The sequence below is a fragment of the Calliopsis andreniformis genome, unplaced genomic scaffold, assembly GCF_051401765.1.
Source record: "Calliopsis andreniformis isolate RMS-2024a unplaced genomic scaffold, iyCalAndr_principal scaffold0014, whole genome shotgun sequence".
Taxonomy (NCBI): domain Eukaryota; kingdom Metazoa; phylum Arthropoda; class Insecta; order Hymenoptera; family Andrenidae; genus Calliopsis; species Calliopsis andreniformis.
The window spans coordinates 3,922,121-3,934,524 of NW_027480427.1; positions in this window are offsets into that span (position 1 = coordinate 3,922,121).

Sequence of the window (12,404 nt, forward strand, 5' to 3'; positions counted from 1 at the left end):
CAGTGTGAAGGTTATGGTTATTTCTACATTCCGAGCAACCTAGGCTTCACTCTAGGGCGCTGCTTCACCAGATCGAATAGTTAGGTCCTAAGAAGTCAACGCCAGAAGCATAAAATACGATATAAATACAACAGCTTTTCCATCGTATAAAAGGAATAATTGCAAACAGTGTGAAAGTAATGGTTATTCCTACGTTCCGGGCATCCTAGGCTTCACTCTACGGCGTTGTTCAACCAGATCGAATAGTTAGGACCTAAGAAATCAACGCCAGAAGCATAAAATACAATAAAGATGCATCAGTTTTTCCATTGTTTTACTGGAATAACTGCAACCAGTGTGAATGTACTGGTCATTTCTACGTTCCGGATAACCTAGGCTTCACTCTAGGGCGTTGTTCCACCACATCGGACAGTTAGGGCCTAAGAAGTCAACGCCAGAAGCATAAAATACGATATAAATACAACAGCTTTTCCATCGTACAAAAAGAACAATACCAAACAGTGTGAAAGTAATTGTCATTTCTACGTTCCGGGCAACCTAGGCATCACTCTAGGTGGTTGCTCCACCAGATCAAATAGCTCGCGACTTAGAATTAAACGCCAGAAGCATAGAATACAATAAAAATACAACAGTTTTTCCATCGTATAACAGGAATAATTGCAACCAGTGTGAATGTAATGGTCATTTCTACGTTCCGGGCAACCTAGGCTTCACTCTATGGCGTTCTTCCACCACATCGAATAGCTACGGCCTCAGAAGTCAACGCCTGAAGCACAAGATACAATAAAAATGCAACAGTCTTTCCATCCTATAACAGGAATAATTGCATCCCGTGTGAAAGTGATGGTCATTTCTACGTTCCAGGCAACCTAGGCTTCACTCAAGGGCGTTGTTCCACCAGATCGAATAGTTAGGGCCTAAGAAGTCAACGCCAGAAGCATAAAATACAATATAAATATAACAGTTTTTCCATCGTATAAAACGAATAATAGCAACCAGTGTGAAAGTTATGGTCATTTCTACGTTCCGGGCAACCTAGGCTTCACTCTAGGGCGTTGCTCCACCAGATCCAACAGTTAGGGCCTTAGAAGTCAACGCCCGAAGCATAAAATACAAAATAAATACAACAGTTTTTCCATTGTATAAAACGAATGATTGCTACCAGTGTAAAGGTTATGGTCATTTCTACGTTCCGGGCAACCTAGGCTTCACCCTAGGGCGTTGTTCCACCAGGTCGAGTAGTTAGGGCCTAAGAAGTGAACGCCAGAAGCATAAAATGCAATAAAAATACAACAGTCTTTCCATCCTATAACAGGAATAATTGCAACCCGTGTGAAAGTGATGGTCATTTGTACGTTCCAGGGAACCTAGGCTTCACTCTAGGGCGTTGCTCCACCAGATCGAATTGTTAGGGCCAAAGAAGTCAACGCCCGAAGCATAAATTACAAAATAAATAAAACGGTCTTTTCATCGTATAACAGGAATAATTGCAACAAGCGTGAAAGTAAAGATCATTTCGGCGTTTCGGGCATCCTAGACTTAATTCTGAGGCATTGCTCCACCAGATCGAATAGTTAGGCCCTAAGAAGTCAACGCCAGGAGCATAAAATACAATATAAATACAACAGTTTTTCCATTGTATAAAACGAATAATTGCTACCAGTGTAAAAATTATGGTCATTTCTACGTTCCGCGCAACCTAGGCTTCACTCTAGGGCGTTGTTCCACCAGATCGAATAGTTAGGTCCCAAGAAGTGAACGCCAGAAGCATTAAATACAATATAAATACAACAGTTTTTCCATCGTATAAAACGAATAATTGCAACCAGTGTGAAAGTTATGGTCATTTCTACTTCCCGAGCAACCTAGGCTTCACTCTAGGGCGTTGCTCCAACAGATTGAATAGTTAGGGCCTTAGAAGTCAACGCCCGAAGCATAAAATGCAATAAAAATACAACAGTTTTTCCATCGTATAACAGGATTAATTGCAACCAGTTTGAAACTGATGGTCATTTCTACGTTCCGTGCAACCTAGGCTTCACTCTAGGGCGTTGCTCCACTAGATCGAATAGTTAGGGCCATAGAAGTCAACGCCAGAAGCATAAAATACGATATAAATACAACAGTTTTTCCATCGTATAAAACGAATAATTGCAACCAGTGTGAAAGTTATGGTCATTTCTACATTCCGAACAACCTAGGCTTCACTCTAGGGCGTTGCTCCACCAGATCGAATAGCTAGGGACATAGAATTCATCGCTAAAAGCATAAAATACAATTAAAATACAACAGTCTTTCGATTGTTTTACAGGAATAACTGCAACCAGTGTGAATGTACTGTCATTTCTACGTTCCGGATAACCTAGGCTTCACCCTAGGGCGTTGTTCCACCAGATCGAGCAGTTAGGGCCTAAGAAGTCAACGCCAGAAGCATAAAATGCAATACAAATATAACAGTTCTTCCATCGTATAAAACGAATGATAGCAACCAGTGTGAAAGTTATGGTCATTTCTACGTTCCGGGCAACCTAGGCGTCACTCTAGGGCGTTGCTCCACCGCATCTAATAGCTACGGCCTTAGAAGTCAACGCCAGAGGCATAAAATACAATATAAATACAACAGCTTTTCCATCGTACAAAATGAATAATACCAAACAGTGTGAAAGTAATTGTCATTTCTACGTTCCGGGCAACCTAGGCTTCACTCTAGGTCGTTGCTCCACCAGATCAAATAGCTAGCGACTTAGAACTAAGCGCCAGAAGCATAGAATACAATAAAAATGCAACAGTTTTTCCATCGTATAACAGGAATAATTGCAACCAGTGTGAATGTAATGGTCATTTCTACGTTCCGGGCAACCTAGGTTTCACTCTAGGGCGGTGCTCCACCAGGTCGAATAGTTAGGGCCTAAGAAGTCAACGCCAGAAGCATAAAATACGATATAATTACAACAGCTTTTACATCGTATAAAACGAATAATTGCAACCAGTGTGAGAGTTCTGGTCATTTCGACGTTCCGGGCAACCTAGGCTTCACCCTGGGCCGTTTTTCCCCCAGATCGAATAGTTAGGCCCTAAGAAGTGAACGCCAGAAGCATAAAATGCACTAAAAATACAGCAGTTTTTCCATCGTATAGTAGGAATAGTTTGCAACCAGTGTGATAGTAGTGGTCATTTCTACGTTCCGGGCAACCTAGGCTTCACTCTAGGGCGTTGCTCCACCACATCTAACAGCTACGGCCTTAGAAGTCAACGCCAGAGGCATAAAATACAATATAAATACAACATCTTTACCATCGTACAAAATGAATAATTGCAAACAGTGTGAAAGTAATGGTCATTTCTACGTTCCGGGCAATCTAGGTTTCACTCTAGGGCGTTGCTCCACCAGGTCGAATAGTTAGGGCCTAAGAAGTCAACGCCGGAAGCATAAAACACGATATAAATACGGCAGCTTTTCCATCGTATAAAACGAATAATTGCAACCAGTGTGATAGTTATGCTCATTTCTACGTTCCGGGCAACCTAGGCTTCACCCTAGGGCGTTGCTCCAACAGATTGAATAGTTAGGGCCTTAAAAGTCAATGCCCGAAGCATAAAATGCAATAAAAATACAACAGCTTTTCCATCATATAAAACGAATAATTGCAACCAGTGTGAAAGTAATGGTCATTTCTACGTTCCGAGCAACCTAGGCGTCACTCAAGGGCGTTGCTCCGCCAGATCGAATAGCTAGGGTCTTAGAATTCATCGCTAAAAGCATAAAATAGAATTAAAATACAACAGTTTTTCCATCGTATAACAGGAATAATTGCAGCCAGTGTGAAAGGAATTGTCATTTCTACGTTCCGTGCAACATAGGTATCACTCTAGGGCGTTGATCCACCAGAGGGAATAGTTAGGGCCTTAGATGTCAACGCCAGAAGCATAAAATACAATAAAGATGCAAAAGTTTTTCCATCGTTTTACAGGAATAACTGCAACCAGTGATAATGTACTGGTCATTTCTACGTTCCTGATAACCTAGGCTTCACTCTAGGGCGTTCTTCCACCAGATCGAACAGTTAGGGCCTAAGAAGTCAACGCCAGAAGTATAAAATACAATGTAAATATAACAGCTTTTCCATCGTATAAATCGAATGTTAGCAACCAGTGTGAAAGTTATGGTCATTTCTACGTTCCGGGCAACCTAGGCTTCACACGAGGGCGTTCTTCCACCAGATCGAACAGTTAGGTCCTTAGAACTCAACGCCAGAAGCATAAAATACGATATAACTACAACAGCTTTTGCATCGTATAAAAGGAATAATTGCAAACAGTGTGAAAGTAATTGTCATTTCTACGTTCCGGGCAAACCTAGGCTTCACACTAGGGCGTTGCTCCACCAGATCGAATAGTTAGGGCCTTAGATGTCAACGCCAGAAGCATAAAATACAATAAAGATGCAAAAGTTTTTCCATCGTTTTACAGGAATAACTGCAACCAGTGATAATGTACTGGTCATTTCTACGTTCCGGATAACCTAGGCTTCACTCTAGGGCGTTCTTCCACCAGATCGAACAGTTAGGGCCTAAGAAGTCAACGCCAGAAGTATAAAATACAATGTAAATATAACAGCTTTTCCATCGTATAAATCGAATGTTAGCAACCAGTGTGAAAGTTATGGTCATTTCTACGTTCCGGGCAACCTAGGCTTCACACGAGGGCGTTCTTCCACCAGATCGAACAGTTAGGGCCTAAGAAGTCAACGCCAGAAGTATAAAATACAATATAAATACAACAGTTTTGCCATCGTAGAAAACGAATAATTGCAACCAGTGTGAAAGTTATGGTCATTTCTATATTCCGAGCAACCTAGGCTTCACTCTAAGGCGGTGCTCCACCATATCGAATAGCTACGGCCTTAGAAGCCTACGCCTGAAGCATAAAATACAATAAAAATACAACGGTCTTTTCATCGTATAACAGGAATAATTGCAACAAGCGTGAAAGTAATGATCATTTCGACGTTTCGGGCATCCTAGACTTAACTCTGAGGCATTGCTCCACCAGATCGAATAGATACGACCTAAGAAGTCAACGCCAGAAGCATAAAATACAATATAAATACAACAGCTTTTCCATCGTAAAAAACGAATAATTGCAACCAGTGTGAAAGTTATGGTTATTTCTACATTCCGAGCAACCTAGGGTTTACTCTAGGGCGTTTCTCCTCCAGATCGAATAGTTAGGTCCTTAGAACTCAACGCCAGAAGCATAAAATACGAAATAACTACAACAGCTTTTGCATCGTATAAAAGGAATAATTGCAAACAGTGTGAAAGTAATTGTCATTTCTACGTTCCGGGCAAACCTAGGCTTCACACTAGGGCGTTGCTCCACCAGATCGAATAGTTAGGGCCTTAGATGTCAACGCCAGAAGCATAAAATACAATAAAGATGCAAAAGTTTTTCCATCGTTTTACAGGAATAACTGCAACCAGTGATAATGTACTGGTCATTTCTACGTTCCGGATAACCTAGGCTTCACTCTAGGGCGTTCTTCCACCAGATCGAACAGTTAGGGCCTAAGAAGTCAACGCCAGAAGTATAAAATACAATGTAAATATAACAGCTTTTCCATCGTATAAATCGAATGTTAGCAACCAGTGTGAAAGTTATGGTCATTTCTACGTTCCGGGCAACCTAGGCTTCACACGAGGGCGTTCTTCCACCAGATCGAACAGTTAGGGCCTAAGAAGTCAACGCCAGAAGTATAAAATACAATATAAATACAACAGTTTTGCCATCGTAGAAAACGAATAATTGCAACCAGTGTGAAAGTTATGGTCATTTCTATATTCCGAGCAACCTAGGCTTCACTCTAAGGCGGTGCTCCACCATATCGAATAGCTACGGCCTTAGAAGCCTACGCCTGAAGCATAAAATACAATAAAAATACAACGGTCTTTTCATCGTATAACAGGAATAATTGCAACAAGCGTGAAAGTAATGATCATTTCGACGTTTCGGGCATCCTAGACTTAACTCTGAGGCATTGCTCCACCAGATCGAATAGATACGACCTAAGAAGTCAACGCCAGAAGCATAAAATACAATATAAATACAACAGCTTTTCCATCGTAAAAAACGAATAATTGCAACCAGTGTGAAAGTTATGGTTATTTCTACATTCCGAGCAACCTAGGGTTTACTCTAGGGCGTTTCTCCTCCAGATCGAATAGTTAGGTCCTTAGAACTCAACGCCAGAAGCATAAAATACGAAATAACTACAACAGCTTTTGCATCGTATAAAAGGAATAATTGCAAACAGTGTGAAAGTAATTGTCATTTCTACGTTCCGGGCAAACCTAGGCTTCACACTAGGGCGTTGCTCCACCAGATCGAATAGTTAGGGCCTTAGATGTCAACGCCAGAAGCATAAAATACAATAAAGATGCAAAAGTTTTTCCATCGTTTTACAGGAATAACTGCAACCAGTGATAATGTACTGGTCATTTCTACGTTCCGGATAACCTAGGCTTCACTCTAGGGCGTTCTTCCACCAGATCGAACAGTTAGGGCCTAAGAAGTCAACGCCAGAAGTATAAAATACAATGTAAATATAACAGCTTTTCCATCGTATAAATCGAATGTTAGCAACCAGTGTGAAAGTTATGGTCATTTCTACGTTCCGGGCAACCTAGGCTTCACACGAGGGCGTTCTTCCACCAGATCGAACAGTTAGGGCCTAAGAAGTCAACGCCAGAAGTATAAAATACAATATAAATACAACAGTTTTGCCATCGTAGAAAACGAATAATTGCAACCAGTGTGAAAGTTATGGTCATTTCTATATTCCGAGCAACCTAGGCTTCACTCTAAGGCGGTGCTCCACCATATCGAATAGCTACGGCCTTAGAAGCCTACGCCTGAAGCATAAAATACAATAAAAATACAACGGTCTTTTCATCGTATAACAGGAATAATTGCAACAAGCGTGAAAGTAATGATCATTTCGACGTTTCGGGCATCCTAGACTTAACTCTGAGGCATTGCTCCACCAGATCGAATAGTTACGACCTAAGAAGTCAACGCCAGAAGCATAAAATACAATATAAATACAACAGCTTTTCCATCGTAAAAAACGAATAATTGCAACCAGTGTGAAAGTTATGGTTATTTCTACATTCCGAGCAACCTAGGGTTTACTCTAGGGCGTTTCTCCTCCAGATCGAATAGTTAGGTCCTTAGAACTCAACGCCAGAAGCATAAAATACGATATAACTACAACAGCTTTTGCATCGTATAAAAGGAATAATTGCAAACAGTGTGAAAGTAATTGTCATTTCTACGTTCCGGGCAAACCTAGGCTTCACTCTATGGCGTTGCTTCACCAGATCTAACAGTTAGGGCCTAAGAAGTGAACGCCAGAAGCATTATATACAATATAAATACAACAGTTTTTTCATCGTATAAAACGAATAATTGCTACCAGTGTAAAAGTTATGGTCATTTCTACGTTCCGGGCTACCTAGACTTCACCCTAGGGCGTTGTTCCACCAGATCGAATAGTCAGGGCCTAAGAAGTGAACGCCAGAAGCATAAAATGCAATAAAAATACAACAGTCTTTCCATCCTATAACAGGAATAATTGCAACCCGTGTGAAAGTGATGGTCATTTGTACGTTCCGGGGAACCTAGGCTTCACTCTAGGGCGTTGCTCCACCAGATCGAATTGTTAGGGCCAAAGAAGTCAACGCCCGAAGCATAAAATACAAAATAAATAGAACAGCCTTTACACCGTATAAAACGAATAATTGCAACCTGTGTGAAGGTTATGGTCATATCTACGTTCCGGGCAACCTAGGCTTCACTGTAGGGCGTTGCTCCAGCAGATCGAAGTGTTAGGGCCTAAGAAGTCAACGCCCGAAGCATAAAATACAATAGAAATACAACAGTTTTTCCATCGTATAAAACGAATAATTGCAACCATTATGAAACTTATGGTAATTTCTACCTTCCGGGCAACCTAGGCTTCACCCTAGGACGTTGTTCCACCAGATATAATAGTTAGGGCCTAAGAAGTGAACGCCAGAAGCATAAAATGCAATAAAAATACAACAGTTTTTCCATCGTATAACAGGATTAATTGCAACCAGTTTGAAAGTGATGCTCACTTCTACGTTCCGCGAAACCTAGGCTTCACTCTAGGGCGTTGCTCCACTAGATCGAATAGCTAGGGCCTTAGAAGTCAACGCCAGAAGCATAAAATACGATATAAATACAACAGCTTTTCCATCGTATAAAAGGAATAATTGCAAACAGTGTGAAAGTACTGGTCATATCTACGTTCCGGGTAACCTAGGTTTCACTCTAGGGCGTTGCTCCACCAGATCGAATAGCTAGGGACTTAGAATTCAACGCCATAAGAATAAAATACAATATAAACATAACAGTTTTTCCATCGTATAAAACGAATAATTGCAACCAGTGTGAAAGTAATGGTCATTTCTACGTTCCGAGCAAGCTAGGCTTCACCCTAGGGCGTTGTTCCACCAGATCGAGCAGTTGGGGCCTAAGAAGTCAACGCCAGAAGCATAAAATGCAATACAAATATAACAGTTCTTCCATCGTATAAAACGAATGATAGCAACCAGTGTGAAAGTTATGGTCATTTCTACGTTCCGGGCAACCTAGGCTTCACTCTAGGTCGTTGCTCCACCAGATCAAATAGCTAGCGACTTAGAATTAAGCGCCAGAAGCATAGAATACAATAAAAATGCAACAGTTTTTCCATCGTATAACAGGAATAATTGCAACCAGTGTGAATGTAATGGTCATTTCTACGTTCCGGGCAACCTAGGTTTCACTCTAGGGCGGTGCTCCACCAGGTCGAATAGTTAGGGCCTTCGAAGCCAACGCCCGAAGCATTAAATACAAAATAAATAGAACAGTTTTTCCATTGTATAAAACGAATAATTGCTACCAGTGTAAAAGTTATGGTCATTTCTACGTTCCGGGCAACCTAGGCTTCACTCTAGGGCGGTGCTCCACCAGATGGAATAGTTAGGGCCTAAGAAGTGAACGCCAGAAGCATAAAATGCAATAAAAATACAACAGTCTTTCCATCCTATAACAGGAATAATTGCAACCCGTGTGAAAGTGATGGTCATTTGTACGTTCCAGGCAACCTAGGCTTCACTCTAGGGCGTTGCTCCACCAGATCGAATTGTTAGGGCCAAAGAAGTCAACGCCCGAAGCATAAAATACAAATTAAATAGAACAGTTTTACCATTGTATAAAACGAATAATTGCTACCAGTGTAAAAGTTATGGTCATTTTTACGTTCCGGGCAACCTAGGCTTCACCCTAGGGCATTGCTCCGTCAGATCGAATAGTTAGGCCCTAAGAAGTGAACGCCAGAAGCATAAAGAACAATATGAATACAACAGTTTTTCCATCGTAGAAAACGAATAATTGCAACCAGTGTGAAAGTTATGGTCATTTCTATATTCCGAGCAACCTAGGCTTCACTCTAGGGCGGTGCTCCACCATATCCAATAGCTACGGCCTTAGAAGTCAACGCCAGAGGCATAAAATACAATATAAATACAACAGCTTTTACATCGTACAAAATGAATAATACCAAACAGTGTGAAAGTAATTGTCATTTCTACGTTCCGGGCAACCTAGGCATCACTCTAGGTCGTTGCTCCACCAGATCAAATAGTTAGGACCTAAGAAATCAACGCCAGAAGCATAAAATACAATAAAGATGCATCAGTTTTTCCATTGTTTTACTGGAATAACTGCAACCAGTGTGAATGTACTGGTCATTTCTACGTTCCGGCCAACATAGGTTTCACTCTAGGGCGTTGCTCCACCAGGTCGCATAGTTAGGGCCTAAGAAGTCAACGCCAGAAGCATAAAATACGATATAAATACAACAGCTTTTACATCGTATAAAACGAATAATTGCAACCAGTATGAAAGTTATGGTCATTTCTACTTTCCGGGCAACCTAGGCTTCACCCTAGGGCGTTGCTCCAACAGATTGAATAGTTAGGACCTAAGAAATCAACGCCAGAAGCATAAAATACAATAAAGATGCATCAGTTTTTCCATTGTTTTACTGGAATAACTGCAACCAGTGTGAATGTACTGGTCATTTCTACGTTCCGGATAACCTAGGCTTCACTCTAGGGCGTTGCTCCACCAGATCGGACAGTTAGGGCCTAAGAAGTCAACGCCAGAAGCATAAAATACGATATAAATACAACAGCTTTTCCATCGTACAAAAAGAACAATACCAAACAGTGTGAAAGTAATTGTCATTTCTACGTTCCGGGCAACCTAGGCATCACTCTAGGTGGTTGCTCCACCAGATCAAATGGCTCGCGACTTAGAATTAAACGCCAGAAGCATAGAATACAATAAAAATACAACAGTTTTTCCATCGTATAACAGGAATAATTGCAACCAGTGTGAATATAATGGTCATTTCTACATTCCGAGCAACCTAGGCTTCATTCTAGGGCGTTGCTCCACCAGACCGAATAGTTAGGTCCTTAGAGGTCAACGCCAGAAGCATAAAATACGATATAAATACAACAGCTTTTCCATCGTATAAAAGGAGTAATTGCAAACAGTGTGAAAGTAATGGTCATTTCTACGTTCCGGGCAACCTAGGCTTCACTGTATGGCGTTCTTCCACCATATCGAATAGCTACGGCCTTAGAAGCCTACGCCTGAAGCATAAAATACAATAAAAATACAACGGTCTTTTCATCGTATAACAGGAATAATTGCAACAAGCGTGAAAGTAATGATCATTTCGACGTTTCGGGCATCCTAGACTTAACTCTGAGGCATTGCTCCACCAGATCGAATAGTTACGACCTAAGAAGTCAACGCCAGAAGCATAAAATACAATATAAATACAACAGCTTTTCCATCGTAAAAAACGAATAATTGCAACCAGTGTGAAAGTTATGGTTATTTCTACATTCCGAGCAACCTAGGGTTTACTCTAGGGCGTTTCTCCTCCAGATCGAATAGTTAGGTCCTTAGAACTCAACGCCAGAAGCATAAAATACGAAATAACTACAACAGCTTTTGCATCGTATAAAAGGAATAATTGCAAACAGTGTGAAAGTAATTGTCATTTCTACGTTCCGGGCAAACCTAGGCTTCACACTAGGGCGTTGCTCCACCAGATCGAATAGTTAGGGCCTTAGATGTCAACGCCAGAAGCATAAAATACAATAAAGATGCAAAAGTTTTTCCATCGTTTTACAGGAATAACTGCAACCAGTGATAATGTACTGGTCATTTCTACGTTCCGAATAACCTAGGCTTCACTCTAGGGCGTTCTTCCACCAGATCGAACAGTTAGGGCCTAAGAAGTCAACGCCAGAAGTATAAAATACAATGTAAATATAACAGCTTTTCCATCGTATAAATCGAATGTTAGCAACCAGTGTGAAAGTTATTGTCATTTCTACGTTCCGGGCAACCTAGGCTTCACTGTATGGCGTTCTTCCACCACATCGGATAGCTGCGGCCGCAGAAGTCAACGCCTGAAGTATAAAATACAATAAAAATACAACAGTCTTTCCATCCTATAACAGGAATAATTGCAACCCGCGTGAAAGGGATGGTCATTTCTACGTTCCAGGCAACCTAGGCTTCACTCTATGGCGTTGGTCCTCCAGATCAAACAGTTAGGGCCTTCGAAGCCAACGCCCGAAGCATTAAATACAAAATAAATAGAACAGTTTTTCCATTGTATAAAACGAATAATTGCTACCAGTGTAAAAGTTATGGTCATTTCTACGTTCCGGGCAACCTAGGCTTCACTCTAGGGCGGTGCTCCACCAGATGGAATAGTTAGGGCCTAAGAAGTGAACGCCAGAAGCATAAAATGCAATAAAAATACAACAGTCTTTCCATCCTATAACAGGAATAATTGCAACCCGTGTGAAAGATATGGAAATTTCTACGTTCCGGGCAACCTAGGCTTCACTCTATGGCGTTCTTCCACCACATCGAATAGCTACGGCCTCAGAAGTCAACGCCTGAAGCATAAAATACAATATAAATATAACAGTTTTTCCATCTTATACAACGAATAATAGCAACCAGTGTGAAAGTTATGGTCATTTCTACGTTCCGGGCAACCTAGGCTTCACTCTAGGGCGTTGGTCCTCCAGATCAAACAGTTAGGGCCTTCGAAGCCAACGCCCGAAGCATTAAATACAAAATAAATAGAACAGTTTTTCCATTGTATAAAACGAATAATTGCTACCAGTCTAAAAGTTATGGTCATTTCTACGTTCCGGGCAACCTAGGCTTCACTCTAGGGCGGTGCTCCACCAGATGGAATAGTTAGGGCCTAAGAAGTGAACGCCAGAAGCATAAAA